The following is a 15,528-nucleotide window of genomic DNA, read 5'->3' as shown; positions in this document are numbered from 1 at the left end:
TTCAAATTTCAACTTTCTTATACTGTCAGCGTTTTCATATTTCAGTGCCATTTCACCTCCTGCTATTTCTAAAGACAGTGGTGCCTAGACAAGGAGTAATGGGAGCAAACAATAAATATAGACCCAATCAGTACTATATTTTTAACGCTATTCAGCCGGTCAAGGGTATTTTAATATGCAGATAGGTAAATAAACAATAAATGTAACAAAGGACGTTTTAAAGTGGGACACAAGCCTGCATCCAAGCTTGCGCTACATAAAACAAAACAGAAAGGCTAAGGCAGAGTAAATTGTTTGTATGGGACAGTTTTTAGTATCATAACCACAAGTGAGCCCCACGATGCGTGGAGAAGGGAACAAGAGGCGCGGGGTTCTAGGAGCTAGCAGCCTACAACAATAAATGTTAACCACAACAAGAGCTGCTCCTAGTATAGTGACCACTATGAGATTATGGTTGACTTGTGAGTGTAGGCATCTCACAAAATGTGACGGACTGGTCTCACACACCACCTGGTGTCATGCTTCATCATTGACCAGTCCTCGCCCTCTAAAACCTCGGTTTGATAGAGGGCGGGCATACAACTGACGACAGGGATGCACTTCTAAATTAAGTGGGGGCCCGTGAGAAAGTGAGTGAAAATAAAACTCAATATAGTTATCAAATTGTGTTTTTAATATGACTAGTAACTATTTGATATTAAAATCAATGGACGATTAATGGGGAGATAATTGTCTACTAACCGTGGTGTAAGCGGTCAACCTGTTTCTGCCAAAATGGCCCTAATGGGTCCAGGGCATTAATCAGGACCTAAGTACAAAAGAAGTGGGGCTCCGTTCTTACCAACTGGTGGTAGGAAGATACCACTGTGCGGGTGTGACCTGTGTCACTCTCCACTCTAGAAATGGCTTCAATGTATCAAGCCCTAAATAACAAAACTACTTGCCCCATGGGAGGAGGGGAGAGGAAAACCCCTGTTGTCACACTTGCCTCAAGGGAAGTTCTCCGCGTTGCTCCTATGTGACTGCTCCTGGTCCTCTCTGATAGTTTATTTTTCCATCTATGCACCTAGGACTTGGAACAACATCTCCATATCTTTCAGAATCTCGCCAACGCTGCTTCAATTTCAGAAAGAGTTGATGACCCACCTTATTAAAGAACACTACATCACAATGCATTAAGAGTCCACAAATCTTATACCTCTCCTATCACTCATTGACTTTATGCTTGTCTTTCACACGGCACAGTGCTCTGCTCACTTTTGGCTACGTTTTCACGATAGAAATACCACATGCATACATAGAAGTGCATAGAAGCTAAGCTTTTCACAAGTAAGCCAGTAGGCCTCGAATTTAGTGACACAGATAAAACACGTTATGCTGCCAACACCGCTCTATGTGCTAAAACCATGCTACGGACAGCAGTCCACTGCCTGTCAATGAGGCCCCTCCCGCTCACAGGATAGGCCCAGGACCTCACTAAGCCAATGGACAGGCCTAGGCATCTGCACACACACTAGATTGATGTGACACCAGGGCAAAAATCAAAAGTAAGGAGAACAGATAAATGCAGTTGGACACACAGGGCACAGATCACAACTGTACACCTAGCAGGGGACATTCCCGGCCGAACGCAAACTTGCTTTTATGAATCGGTCTCAGAATATGGGGAACACAGATTCATTCAGACAAACAATGACAACTCTAATGAATGCAAAAGATAGCACTGCACCTTCCGCTACTGGACTGAATCAATATGACACCACATTTTGGACCAATGAGACAACTTCTCATTGTCAACATTAGGTTCTGTCCTTCTTGAGTAAAGTCTACATTGCTGCTGACTGTGCTGCCCTTGTCATGTGTGAGGGAACGTGCACATGATGTTGCAGTCAGAGGTGTCCCTGTCCTTTGTGAGAAAAGCTTGAAAGGATGCTGAATGTATAATGATGCGGCTAATGCTGCACCAGTAATTTTTAGGTCTCGCCTAGCGAATGCAGCGCAGCAGCTTCGCTTGGCAAGACTCTATTGTTATGGCTTTCATTCACGAAGGGAGACAAACAATATGCGCGCCTGGACAGGCGATGTGCACGCGCATGGCGTCTCCTCTCTGGCATCTCCTTTGTAGTGATAGGAGCCTTTACACGCTCCCACCACGCGCTTGATTTATTAGCGCTTGTCTGTCCTTTGGAGCCTCTCCAAAAGTGCCCGAGTATCTGTTTCTGATCACGAGCTGTACATCAACAGACTGGTGTTAACATAATTGGCTCATCCCACAGTTGGCAGGGAAACTTCCTGGTAACAACGGCACTGCTGTGCAATGTAAACTCCACAGCACAGTGCACATTTCTTAGTCCGCACATACCATCCGGTCTTTTAAGAATGTAATGTTATTTACATTTTCCTCTTTTGCAATACAATGATTGTGCTCCTGTAATGCATGTTTATATTTTGGGTTTTGTGATCTTGTTTTTGCACTGGCGTGAGATGTTATGTACTCTTTGCTAGAGTTCAGTCAGGGTACACCGCAAGCTGGGTTTCTTTTTTGCAGCAGTAATGTAACAAAGCATCTAGTTTCCTCCGTTCACTTGTCCACATTTGATATCTCTGTATTGTTTCTCCTGAGCAAATTGAAGTTTTCTGAAATGCCCCAGTGGACTCCATTTTTGTGAAGCTGCCTGAAGAGGTATTACATTGAGATACTGTGGTGATTTTATCACAGACTACCTTAGATCTGGTAGAGACCTCTTTAGCTATTTGCCATTCTCATTGCTTTCCATAAAATCGTTATAAAGTATTCGAATATACATACAGTGGCTTTCACACAGCCACTGGTCCGTGCAGATGATATTCGTTGTTTAGAATATGACTCACAAGCTCCATGTACTTACTTTTCCACACCTGTCCCTTTTACAAGGCACCATTAAGCCACGCCAGGCTTTAATTCTAACAATACATACTTCGCATGCTAGCACAGGCAGCTCATACGTGATTTGCGGCACAGAGCCATCTTTTGCAGCGCCTGCCACTTCGTACATCTCAGGTATGAACTATGGAAATGATTCTTTTGACAACAAATATATGTGGTTGTTTGTCAGCTGAGAAGCAGGTTTATGCAGAGGGAAATACACCTATGGGGTGGGGCATAACATTTTTGTTGCCAGCTGCTTTTGACTATTATTTCCAATGTCAGGGTATTTGGAAAATAATTCCAATGTGTCTTCCCTGTGAATATGCTGATGCACTAATACTGATGTCACCAGTCGTTTGTGCAGCTTAACGTCTAGGGGGACTGTCTTTGAAGCCGGGGAGCAAATCACTCAATCTCCCCGTGCCTAAAAATGAAAGTGTCCATCTGCAATGCAACTGGTGCTGATGTAAAGTGCTCTGATAACTTCAGGTTGAGTTTGGCTACATAAAACTGCAAAAAAAGACCGAGGCTGAAAAACTATGGAGTCATCTCTGCATAACCGCTCAGGCCATTGTTGTCACCCGGTGGTTTGCATTTCTTCATTCATTTAGCATCAACATAACTCACTACACCCTCTGCGATGAATGAAAGTCACATGTAAAACCAACTGGGAAATGAAGGGCGGTCAGTGATTTAAGAGTCATTCGCTGGCGCATTACCAACACTCGCCAGCAGATATTTTTGAATAAATTACTCTTTTTATAGGCGCTTTGTATTTGAACAATTAGTATGACTGATAATTTTAAAGGGTTCCTTTTAAAACGACTTTCACTCGATATTCCTGTCGGCGTGTGTCTCCCTTCCTCCCTCCCATCTACTCTCTGTCGCTGGCCCCACTCGCAGTCTCACTTTCCATCCTTCCTATTCCACCTCCTTATTTACCTGGCCCCAGTGGCTCTATTAGCATCTCCCAAGCAATGCTCCTTAAATGTATCTCATACTAGGACAAGTACAATGGGAACCTCCTCACTTGGTCATAGATAGCACCTTAAACACTGTGTGGGGCACATCATGGGGACAAGAATAATTTACATGGTCTTCATGGCCATGCACTATCATTAAAGATTTTCTGAAGTTGTTTTAAGTCAATTTGGATCTTGTCCAAATCACACATTACCCGCAGCCTTAATTAAAACAAAACAAAATTAAAAAATATAGGGGCATATTATCAACAGCCAGCGATAATTATCGCTGGCCGTGCTTAGCGATAATTTTATTATCGCAAGCTATCTCTGGAATTTATCGCCCTGGTAGCGCATTATTATCAACGCGTTTCTCCAGGGCGATAAAAGTTCCAGAGATAGCGAGGATATCGCCCTTTTGCAGGGAACATCGCTGGTTTCCCAGCGATGTTCCCTGCAAAACGGCGATAACCTTGCTGATACGACAGTCGTATCAGCATAATCCACCCCAATGTTGGGGATAGGTAAGTCTGCATTTTAGCAGATGTTAGTTTTTGGCGAAAACAGCTGTTTTCTCCAAAAACTAACGTGTGCTAAAATGTTGGGGTAGCCTTGTAAATATTGCAATGTGAACATCAGCGATATTTGCAAGGTTATCCATCCGGGGTACGCCCAGTGACGCACACTTTGCATCTCAATAGAGATGCAAAGGAAGGCATTGGGAAAAAGGGTGCTAACATGCGATTATGCAACCGGCGATAATTATCGCTCAGCGCTCTTAGCGTGAGGATAATTATCGCCGGCTAGCGTGAATTTTTATCGCTGAGATAGCGTGCTATTAGCAACGCTTATCTCAATAGCGATAAAAATCTACACGCTAACAGGCTAACGTGAGATTATCGCTGGAAACCCAGCGATAATCACACGTTACCTTGTTGATAGGGACAGGCAAACTTAGCCATGATATCCTCCTTCCATAGGATATCATGGCTAAGTCTGAAAATTAGCAGACGTAAAAAAGCAGCGTTAACCGCGGTTAGCGCTGCTTTTTTTGTCTCTAACAGGGTTAGCGACATTCTTGATAATAGGAGATATGTCGCTTAGCGACATTTCTCCTATTATTTTACTCTGGAACGCCCCCTTTGCATCTCATTAGAGATGCAAGGGGAAGCGTAGAGTAAAAGGGTGCTAACATGCAAATTTGCATGTTAGCACCCTGTTGTTGATAGGGCGCTAGTTTTATCTCTGCTTTTTTGGCTTTTAAAGCCAAAAAAGCAGAGATAAAGCCCTTGTTGATATGCCCCTTAGATGTATGTGGCTCTGCATCATTTGTTCGCCATGTGAGCTTTCTCACCTGTCCGTCTGGTGCTCCAAACTCACAGCACATAGGCTACCAAAGTACTTTCGGTTCCCCGTCACTCTTTTCTGCCCAGAGATAGTAAATCACGTCTCGCTGTCTGGCCTGGCTTTATGATGAGGCGGAGCTTCACAATGTTGAGCAAAAAAATGCCGGAGACTAAGGTAGGCTATGTAAGCTCTAAAATAATTGCCAAGATTAGTACAAAAAATAATAACGGGGCATTTCTCAGATCGGATGCAAAGCATTGTAAAATTTGTGTGTACATTGGAATTCTAGTGACAGTGTGATTAATTTGCAAATGAGTTTATTGTGTTTCCTTTTCAAAATGCATGCAGTTCAATTTGCAGTCACCAGATGCAGTCTGATGCACCGTGCCTCTTAGTGCGTTTTAGTGTTTTCACTTTTAGGAGAAGTGGTTTACACTCCTAATAAAGATTATTGCTCTTGTTCTAAAACAATGCTGTTTGTCTGATTGTTTGGATGGCAGCTCTGCGCAGTAAAAGAGGCACAGGAACTGCCAGCCTTGCTTCTCATAAGCAACCACCATAAGTACAAAGTGCATGTTTATGCACAGCTTGCAGGTTTTCAAAACACATACATCAAAGGCATTGTCATTTACAATGCTAATAGCTCAAACTCTCTCAAATGCGAGACCTATTGCATTGCAAATGCTTGTTGAAAATAGTTTCTGTTGCCTGTGCTGAGATTGTCGTGTGACGCAAGTTTGAATTTGCTGTATCTGTCCTTCATGAGTAAAACCTGCACTGCTGCTGTTTGTGCTGCCCTTTGTTATTATATTTTACATTACTTCTGCCTGTGCCTTATGTTTCCTATGGCAGGGATCATTGCACACTTGCTTCTCATGTCGCACACATTCCAGATGAGTGAAGCTTGCCATTGAGCTGGTTCTACAGCAGTGGGTCAGCGGCGTCGGACATACTCACCAGAGCAGCTTGTAGGTATGAGAAGGTTTTTTTTTGCTGGGGTGCAGCCCGATATTGGTAGACACTACTGGTCCTATTTCATGTGGCAAGTGTAGGCATAGCTTCTTTCCCCTGAACTATTCAAGCATTATTAGTGCAGTCCACAAACAGGGTCAGAGGGAAATTAGAGCCGCATTGGTTCCTTGCACAAATATGCTTTCGATGTATATGATGTGTTAAAGGAGGAGACCCTGGATATACTTTTTGTGACTGAAACATGGATGAAGGAGGATGCTTGTCTAGATTTGCACTTTCATATCCTGGAGGTTTATGTATGTTGGGTGGGGTGGCAATGGTAAGGTGGGGTGGCAATGGTCTTTAAAAGGGCATATCCTATAAGGGGATAAAAGGTGCTGAAACTTTGGGCTTTAGCTTAGCCATTGATGGACTGCATTGTCTGTCTGGGATATTAGGCTATCGCCCCCATGATCTGCAGGAGATTTTATTTCATCCTTGGATCAAGTATTAGCACCTAAATGCATCTCCTAAGGCAGCTGCACCATGCTTGTGGATTATAACATTCAGCTAGATATGGCTGAGGGGCCTTTAACTAGGCGCCTAACAGAAACCCTAACCTCCTATAATTTAGTGAAAATCCCCAAGGGACCTACACAGATGGCTGGTCACTCCATCAACGGCATGTTCTCTAATGCAACATCAAGTGCGGGTTCCCCCAAGAAAGTATCAGGATCGGACCATTTCCTCCTGCCTTTTGCACGGACATTTGATTATCTAAAGGATCCCCGGCCTTCTTTGACGCAGATTGAGAACAGATGCTGGAGTCAGGTGCCCTTGGATGTGTTAAGGAACACTCTGCTAGACTCCAAACCCATGATCCCTGACTCAGTAATGGATGAGGACATGACGATTAGCTCATGCCCCAGGAAGGCAGCTGATCTTGTAGCCCCATCTCAGCTTCAAGAAAAGCTACAAAAACTATGTGTAGTATCCTCATGTTATGTTTTAAAGTTCGCTTTCACCTTGTTCCTAGCTGCTCAGCCAGTGTGAGTGTTCTGTGTGGATGTTGGTGTGATTGACATGAGTGGAATGCTTGGGTGTCAGTTGGAAGATGGGCTGAGCAGCTAGCAGGCATCTCCTGGTGGGGCTGTTACCACATATCCTATGGACTCAAAAGCAATCTACAAAGACACAACCTGGCTGCATCTACTATGTCACCTCTACGCATGGGACAAGACCACTACATTTTGGTGATGATTTGGAGGCTTATTCACGCACTACAAGTAGTCTCAAGGAAGATAAAGACGACAAGCCAAGGATGTATTCAGGTTAGACGTAAACCACAGAAACAACAAGCGCAGAGAGCACATGGAACAAGTTGTGGTTCACAAATAACCGCAGACACAGTGCAAGTACATTTTAAGGAGGAAATGGTCAAAAAAGACAACAGAAGATCTGTGCACAAAAAGCAAACGTTCTACAAGAAACAAAAGAAACGTAGCATCAAGAAAGAAGAGAAGCTGGAGCAGCACGCCTTGCGGCCCCACCAGTGTCCCTCATACCAGACAGCCCCAGCCCAGGTGTGCTGTGCTCACAATCATCACATCTGTTGGACAGTAATGCAACCAAGAATTGTGTGCTACTTCAGGCTCAATAAAAATGCAGGAAGACTTACAGTTTCCATGATAGGAGTTCCTGTTTTTTAACTTTTTTTTTTTTTTGCCGTGCACTGTGTCATTTTCTTGGACATTGGAGTTTTTGTGCATGCAGTGGGAGATGCTTAGCTCATCATGTGTGTCATAGTGCTGTGGGAAGTTGTTCCAAAGGGAAGCCTCGAGATTCAGTCTGAATGGAAAGGAGTTTGCTTAAGTCAGTGCCTCCATGTCAGCATTGGAAACCCTACTTGTGCCTGCTGGTTCAACATTTTTCGAGTCAATACACACGAGTTTGGGACATATACCCATTTATGTCAGATGAGCAGGATTTTCGGTGAGAATTCAAATCTTAAAAATAATTTAATTTTGGGAGGTCCATTATAGGCCTCACATGAATGTCGTTAGTTTAACTGCTTTGTTGCGGTTTGAAAAGAATGCGTGTGTCTTCTTCAGCGCTCGCAAGCTCACCTGCATCCCTTCAGGAATCGTCATTGCCTCTACTTCATTCAGGGCTGCTTCTGTAGGTCTTCAGGAATGGACGTGCAGTGAGCCATTCGTTTCAGTGTCACGTACGTGCCACCATATTTAGACTGGCTGCGGCTGCCGTACGAGTTGGTGTACAGACTTCGCTGCACAACATGCTTCTATGTCTTTATCGGAGTGGCATTATCAATCGGCAGGCAGCACCTGTACACGCCATGACAGCAAGGGTAAGGGAACGCTTGCTGTAGTATGCTGCTCAGCCAGGATGTGTGTATTGTAGAATGTTGAAGGTTAGAACGTTGGTATGGTTTGTCAGTTGCTGCATGGGCTGAGCAGAGCACAGACTGCTTCTGGTGGGGCTCTCTTCCTGAATACTACTGGAATAAATACATCAATGATTTTACAAGGAACGGACTCCCTTCATTTATTTCATAACATTTGGCGACGATTTGGAAAGGCACTGCACTTCAACTTTCAAGTAACCTCAAGATTAAGCTACCTCAAGATACAAAAACTCTGAAGCAGCAGTTCAACTCATTTGGCACTACGAGCCCCACCAGTGACCTCCCACCGGTCACCCTCAACTACAAAGTGCTACTTCGAACATCCTGCTGCCTTCCAGTTTCTTCCCACAGTTCTTGGCTGCATGCTAGCTCCAGCCTCCATGCCAGCTCCGGCTCTCTACTGCTTGTTTCCCGGCTGACTACTTCCTCGGAGCAACGTGTCCTTCTTTCTTCCCCTGCATGCCGCTCCGGCTTGCTCGTCCCTCACAGAGTGACAGGCAGTGTTTGTAACTTGCAAGGAATTGGGGCCCCTAATTTCCTCTACACTGCCTCCCCCTTCTTAAACGTCTGCCCCAGCTTCAGGCATTTCATTTAATAGCGCTGCAAACTTTACAAGCAGTTCGACTGACTCGCACCGACTACAGCGTGAGTAGACAGTCACCGTCACCTAATGGAGGTCAGTCTTATTTTTTCATCTTGCCTGCATTTTTCATTAGAAATGCAATTTTCCAGCACTGTTACCGTTATTCGCTACATTTGAATGTGGCGCGAGGCACCTCCTTACCTCGAGCTGTAGTCGCGCGGATCATCTGTGGCTGCACCTTCCATCCAAGGTTTTCCTCTCTGTGACGATTCTTCCCTGCGTCATCACGACTCTTCAGCATTTGTCGAGCCTGCTCCTACCGAGATCCACCCTGCCCAACGTCTTCCTGCGTGCTGCCATTTTGAGTTTGGCGCTTTTCTTCACTTCATGTGCACCTTCCAGCATACTTCTCTTTTTGCCAACCACGTGTGTTTGCCATCCAATCGTCCCACAGTTCTCTGTTGTGCCTTCTTCCATTGCATGGAATTTCTTCAAGGACATCGGAGCGCCTTAATGGATTTTCCGCAGGTACTGTTTCATTTTTTTTTTTTTTTTAAACCTGCTGCCTGTTCACATTTGTTTTTTGAGACAAGCCGTCTTCTTTGGGAAACTTCAACACCACTTCGATCTGCTGTTTCCTTTCTCGAAGTACTGTACTTTAACTTTTCCAACAGCGCCATCTAGCGGTTATCTTCCACCACTGCACCTCTACAAGGAATTTAAGGTCCACTCGTTTTAGACACTATAATTTCACTCTCTCCAGTACTTTATCTCGTCAATTTTCCTACCAAGGTACTATTACATTCCTTTTCATTGTATTTCACCGGAACTTACCACAGTTCTTCAGCAGTTTACAGACCACGGTGACCACCAGATTTATTTTATTTTATTATTTTCGTAGGACATTGACACACCTCATCGTAGCAGAGTGTTACTAAGTTCTAATGTGCCATGCCCTGTACATCTTGCTGTGCTGCAATTTCATCCATTCTCAAAATGTGTACTTTATGGTGTTTTTACTGTTATATTTGCATTATCATATTTTATTTTTATGTATATTGTATTTTCACTGCTGTAATGACACTGTATGGGATCCTTCATTTTAGTTACGTGAATTTCCTTTCACCACAATCTATGCTTGTACTTTGCCTTTTGCACATATTCCTTTTCTTCATGTGGTCATCCTCCACATCCTTCTCATAGTTTCATGTGGTACGTCGTGTCGTGTGCCGTCTCCACACACCTTTCACCTCAATCTGCTCTGAGGAAAATCCTACTGCTCACTTCCGTTTCACTTTTCCATGTGATACATTGTACCGTGTGCCGTTTCTGCACACCTCTCACCTCAACTTGCTTTGGGGGTTTCCATTGTGTAAGGCACTTTACTTTACAGTGCTTACTTTTGTTACGTTATTGCAACACTTTTCTCACAGATCCATGACAGTCTGTAATTTCACCTTACATGGTACCTGTATGTGATTTTACATTTTCCTCCTGTCTAGTGGATTCATTTTCCAAAATCCACCTGGGTGTACCTTTCACACCTCCCTTACATGTTGAAAGTGCTTTCCTTTTCTCTCTCCTGCACAAACTGTTCTTTTCCATTTCCGTTTCTGCTTGCCACCTCCACACTGGTCTGGCCAACTGGTGTGCCCTGGTGGTGATTAGAATGTCAATTCTCTACTCTTCATGTGTTGCGCCACCATTGCTGCGCAAATTTCATCTCTCATTTCTTTGCTTGCTTTTCTTTACATCACTCTTCCCTTTATCATGAAACATTTGCATCTCATTCAAATCTGTTTTCCGCGTAAAAGGTGGAAGAAGGGTTGGGTTCCTTCGTATCCATGCTTTGCCTTCATTTCTCATACTTAAGTGCTTTCCGTTTCATTACATGTTTCAAAATGTATTCCTCATTCCATCTTTTCAAGATATTTTCACTTAAAGTTTTGCTTGTAACCTTTTGTTGTGCCTCTTTAAGTTCTCCCTTCTCATTGCAAAGAAGGGAGAAGATGTAGTATTCTGCTCAGCCAGGATGTGCGCATTGTAGAATGTTGAAGGTTAGAACGTTGGTATGGTTTGTCAGTTGCTGCATGGGCTGAGCAGAGCACAGACTGCTCCTGGTGGGGCTCTCTTCCTGAATACTACTGGAATAAATACATCAATGATTTTACAAGGAACAAACTCCCTTCAGTTATTTCATAACACTTGCACATTGTGTTCTTATGAGACTTGTAGACTCGCGCTAGGGCTCACGCAGTAGTCTTTGTTTGAAATAAAGGGCCTTTCCAAACTACTGTTACCTTCGAACATGCCGTACTCAGTACAGATCTTGGCATCCGAGTGAGTAGTACACAACGTTTACCTGATTTTTGAGAAACAGTCTTCCTCCACATCGACAGTGAAATCCAAAGACATCACTTAAGTCAGCTTCACGCAGAGATTCTCGAAGTGTTCGCAGCATGTCACATCACAGTTGTAGTGCTTGTAAGAGTTACAACCTGTTAAGAATTCATCTGTGTAGTGCCATGTATATGCTTCTCACCTGCAACCTTTTGGTGAAAAGTTTTGTTGTGCAGACTAATAAGTGGGTTTTTAGTCGTTATTCGTTGGGTATTTTGAGATGCCTATATTTCACGCTGGTTTGTGTTATGGGTGTATGTTGCCCATTCTTTTAGTAATCTTAGGTTCACTTACACTAGGGAGATTCAAGCCTAGTAGTACTCAGGCGAGAGGTCACTCACCGGCGTGGATTACAGTTTAAAAACGTTTTTTTACAGTTATAGGAATGGTGTCTGAATGACGTAAGGAACATTTTCCTGTTTTGTGATGCCACAGTCAACGTTATCTCATTCATGGGTTGCTTTTCTTACAGAGTGGATTGTATTCACACTGTTCCTTTCATGAGGGTGGTTTTGGTTTCTTTCTGGGTCCACGTGTTCGATTCACACTACGTACATGTGGTGTGGACTTTACTGTGTGTAAGACGTCATGCGCTACACGTTTCTTCCTGTCAGTGTATAAATCGCCTTGCGCGTCACCTCTTGTTTGTCTAGTGTGTAAGCTGTCTTGCGCATCACGTGTTTGTTTTGGTCTTCACGTTGTGTTGTCTTGTGTATAAGTCGCCCGCGCCTCACTGGTTATTGTTGTGTGTGTAAGTCGCCCTACGCCTCACGTGTTGTTCTGTGTAAGTCACCCTGCACTTCAGGTGTTGTTGTTGTGTGTAAGTCGCACCGCACATCACAGTGTGTACACTTTGTGTTTACTTTGTACTGCACGTTCGTCATGTTGTATAGTGTTCTTGCTGCACTTGTCCTCATGAGCGTTGGTCTCATACAACGCAGGTTGATGGTCATATTTTAAATGTGCTTTACCCTTACAAGAGGGAGGTTTTGTAGGTCAATGGGATTCTGTCCCATTTACACAGCTTACATTATGGGTCCCAGTCCCATTTTAGCATGTGTCCCTCACATGAGTGGTTGTGTGCTGGGTTACGGTCCTTTCCCCACAGTTACTATGGTCTGGTTCCTTACATGAGGAGTACTTACTTGAGTGCAGTCCAGCCATATTGTTAGAGTTATGGGGTGCGTTATTCCCTTTACTCTTTTCACATGTGGTCACATATCTTTTCATGTGGTATTTGCTCACTTTGTGTCTGTGAGCTGTACATTCTCTACTTACTTTTTGTTTAATATTAAAGGAGGAGGATGGTGAAAGTGTGTTTCTATCTTTTCATTCTTCTTTCCTCCTTTGTTTGGTCTGTGTTCCCTCTCGTGATGTGGTTTTACTATTCATCGCGGGGTTTATGGACTGTTATCTTCATTTGTAAATTGCTGTGTATAGTTGTTTTCATTTTAGTATGGTTTTATTAGTTTTCAATTTAAAAGGGAGAAGATTATGTAGTATCCTAATGTTGTGTTTTAATGTTCCCTTTCACCTTGTTCCTAGCTGCTCAACCAGTGTGAGTGCTCTGTGTGGATGTTGGTGTGATTGACATGAGTGGAATGCTTGGGTGTCAGTTGGAAGATGGGCTGAGCAGCTAGCAGGCTGCTCCTGGTGGGGCTATTACCACATATCCTATGGACTCAATGAATAACCTACAAAGACACAACCTGGCTGCGTCTACTATGTCACCTCTACGCATGGGACAAGACCACTACACTTTTTCAGCTCGCTGGTTCTGGCAGGAATTAGTTCAGAAAAGAGAAGCATGCAAGAAGTTAGAAAGAGTGTGGTGACATACGTACTTGGGCGCTGACAAAGTCAATTAAAAATTGGCCCTGAAGGGTTAAAATAGTAACATTAAAAGGACTCGCAGCACCTTCTATATGTATTGTATTGGGGAAGCTGAGAATGATGGGAGGGAGATTTTTAAAATCGTAACTCAGTTTACAGATCCATAAGTTACACCCCCCTGTTGGAACCTTGTCAGCCACTTTTCTCCAGATTGAGTGACTTTTTTGAGGAGAAAATCATCAAAATTCAGAGCAACCTGTCAGAGGGTGGGAATAATGATGATACTTTGGGAGAAGGGGATCGAGGAGATCTACAGGGTTGGATACTACATTCAACATTGGCAACGTTTGCAGTGCCAACTTTGGAGGATGCCCTCTTTTTTAAATTTTAGGTCATGGTCACCAACGGATCCCATATCCCCTCGCATATTGAAGTCTATTTCAGACATCATTGCTCCAATGTATCAGGAGCTATTTGCTATCTCCCTCCGCTCAGGTGACATACTTGCTGATTGGAAAAAGGCTAAGTTACTTCCTTTATTAAAAAAGCAAATGCTGACCCCGAATCCTTAGCTAATTTCAGGCCAGTCTCACTCTTGCCACTATCATCAAAGGAGCTGGAGAAGCTGGTAAATCAACAACTTACTACCTTTCTGATGGAGAACAACTTACTTCACCCCTTCCAATCTGGGAGCACAGGGCCCGATTCACAGAACTAACTTAAGACAAAATCCTAAACTTACTACCATTTTCGTATTCACAGAAGGCACTTACTCATTTTGGTATTCACAGTAGAAACTTACTTACTTTGGTATTCACAGAAGTTAGGAGTCCTAACTTTAGGACTCCTAATTTTAAGACTTTCGGTATTCACAGAAGGCATTTAGGGGTCTTAAAGTTAGGAGTCCTAACTATACTACAACTAAACTGAGAAAAATCCTAATTTTAAGGCTTTCGGTATTCACAGAAGGCATTTAGGAGTCCTAAAGTTAGGAGTCCTAACTTTACTACTACTAAATTGAGAAAAATCCTAATTTTAAGACTTTCGTTATTCACAGAAGGCATGTAGGAGTCCTAAAGTTAGGAGTCCTAACTATGCTACTACTAAACTGAGAAAAATCCTAATTTTAAGACTTTCGGTATTCACAGAGGGCATTTAGGAGTCCTAAAGTTAGGACTCCTAACTTCTGTGAATACCGAAATGAGTAAGTGCCTTCTGTGAATACCAAAATAAGTAAGTGCCTTCTGTGAATACCAAAATGGTAGTAAGTTTAGGATTTTGTCTTAAGTTAGTTCTGTGAATCGGGCCCACAGAGACCACAGCACTGAGACCACACTATTAGAAGTATCTGAGTCCATTAAGCTCTCTTTAGACTTAGGACTCAATGTGGCTCTGGTGCTGCTAGACCTGTCAGAAGCACTTGATATGGTGGACCACAACATATTGCTGCACAGGCTAGAGAGGGAATAACAGACTGCATTGAGCTGGCTAGGCTCTTTCCTCAAAGGACGTGAGCAGATGGTATGGATGAAGCTGTAGGCCTCAGGAAGTAAAGTGTTGAATTGGGGGGAGCCGCAAGATTCCTCCCTCAGTCCCACGCTCTTCAACATTTACATCTCTCCTTTGGCATACTTGGTGAAATCCTTTAACATCAAGATCATCTCATATGCTGTTGATACCCAGCTAAAACTCACGTATGATGGGGATCCCGTGAATACAAGTGCAGTGTTTGCTAGCTGCCTAGTGGCACGTCTAGATTGGCTGAAGGCTAACAGATTACAGTGTAATCCCGATAACATAGAAGTTTTAGGGCCAAATGTACGACCCTAGCATTTTGCGATTCGCAAATTGCGCTCAATTGCGAGTCGCAAAAGGCTATGTACAACAGTGTCTGAGACACTGTTTGTGATTCCCAATGGGATCGCAAATTGCATGCCTCATGAATATTAATGAAGCATTCGCAATTTGCGACCCCATTGGGTATGGTTTGCCATCCCAGGTATGGTGGCCTGCTGGGCTCAGCAGACCTCCATGTCTGGGACTGCTTTTAAACAACGCAGTTTAAAAAAAAAATGCATCCTGTTTTCCTTAAAGTAAAACTGGATGCATTTAAAAAAAG

General features: G+C 43.4%; 1 protein-coding gene across 4 annotated transcripts in view; it reads left to right on the top strand.

The window, feature by feature from the left end:
- Positions 1-15,528, top strand: part of LOC146809176 (uncharacterized) — a 134,124-nt gene that overhangs the window by 103,523 nt on the left and 15,073 nt on the right. For 2 of the 4 annotated variants that reach the window (XR_014966346.1, XR_014966345.1), the window contains exon 4: positions 6,070-6,185. The gene's annotated coding sequence lies outside the window, so the exon portion shown is untranslated. Of the gene's footprint in view, positions 1-6,069; positions 6,190-15,528 lie in introns of all 4 variants that reach the window. The other 2 variants (XR_014966343.1, XR_014966344.1) reach the window with 1 other exon arrangement.

The sequence above is a fragment of the Triturus cristatus genome, chromosome 7, assembly GCF_964204655.1.
Source record: "Triturus cristatus chromosome 7, aTriCri1.1, whole genome shotgun sequence".
Classification (NCBI taxonomy): Eukaryota; Metazoa; Chordata; class Amphibia; order Caudata; family Salamandridae; genus Triturus; species Triturus cristatus.
The sequence above is the reverse complement of the archived record's forward strand: the minus strand, read 5'-3'. Positions and strand labels throughout refer to the sequence as shown.